The sequence below is a fragment of the Alligator sinensis genome, unplaced genomic scaffold, assembly GCF_000455745.1.
Source record: "Alligator sinensis unplaced genomic scaffold, ASM45574v1 scaffold1740_1, whole genome shotgun sequence".
Lineage (NCBI taxonomy): Eukaryota > Metazoa > Chordata > Crocodylia > Alligatoridae > Alligator > Alligator sinensis.
The window spans coordinates 205,367-206,540 of NW_005843154.1; positions in this window are offsets into that span (position 1 = coordinate 205,367).

A 1,174-nucleotide genomic window follows, 5' to 3' on the forward strand; every position below is an offset into this window, starting at 1 on the left:
GTCTCCATGCCAGGGAAGCCACAGGCTACCCCCTGAATGAGCAAGTTGGCACGAGACCAAGATGGCATCCCAAAATGGCCACTGTGTGCCCAAACCCTGGACAACTGGGTCGGGATGAGGCAAACACGGCAACAAAAATGGCTGCCATGTGCCCAAACCCCAGACAACCTGGTTGACACAACAATAACCATCAGCTGCTCAACACAACCTGGCTGACCTGAGGCCCGTGTGGTGAGCACAACATGGATACCACAGGCCACCCCTGAATGACCTGGATGGCCAAGTTGGTGTCCCAACATGGCCGCCATGTGCCCAAATCTCAGACAACCTGCCTGGCACGAGGCAAATATGGTGTCTGATATAACCCCCAGGTACTCAAAACCTAGGCAGCCTGGTTGGCATGAGGCAAACATGGTGCCCACATTACGGCTGTCATGTGCCAACCCCCTAGATGACCTGCTTGGCTTGACAGCAATATGGTAACCACATTATGGCCGTCACCGGCCACCCCCTCAACGACCTGGTTGGCGTGAGGCCAAAAGGGTGCCCCAAAATGGCTACCATGTGCCCAAACCACAGACAGCCTGGCTGGCAGAAGGCCAATACGGTGTCCACAAAATGGCCACCACAAGGCCAAACCCTGTGACCTGGCTGTCATGAGGCCAAGATGGTGTCCCAAAATGGCCACTGTGCCTTCAACCCCTGGACAACCTGGTTGGCAGGAGGTAAATGCGGTGCAGAAAATAGGTGCCATGCACACAAACCTCAGACAATGGTGTGAAGCAAACGGGCATCGCAGTATGGATGCCAGGTGCCCACCCCTTGGACAACCAGGTTGCCATTGCAGCCCAGCAGCACCTGCCACCTGTATGTCCTGGTTACTGTGATGCCAAGTTGATGCCCCAAAATGGTCACCATGTGCCCACCCCAAGGGGGGCACTAAAAGGGGGATCAGCTCCAGAGAAGGGCGTTTGGGCATCCCGGGTGCCTGGGTTCCCCCCAGCTCTGGGAGGGGAACGGCGCCCAGGGGTTGGAGCAGGGGGTGCTGGCAGCCCGGGCGCCTGCGTGCCCCCTCTCTAGGAAGGGGCTGGGGCAGGTGAACTTCCTGGGGCTGTCCCGGATTGCAACACCCCTGCTGCTGTGCCCCCCCCCCCCCCCCCGCCCGCCGCGGCGC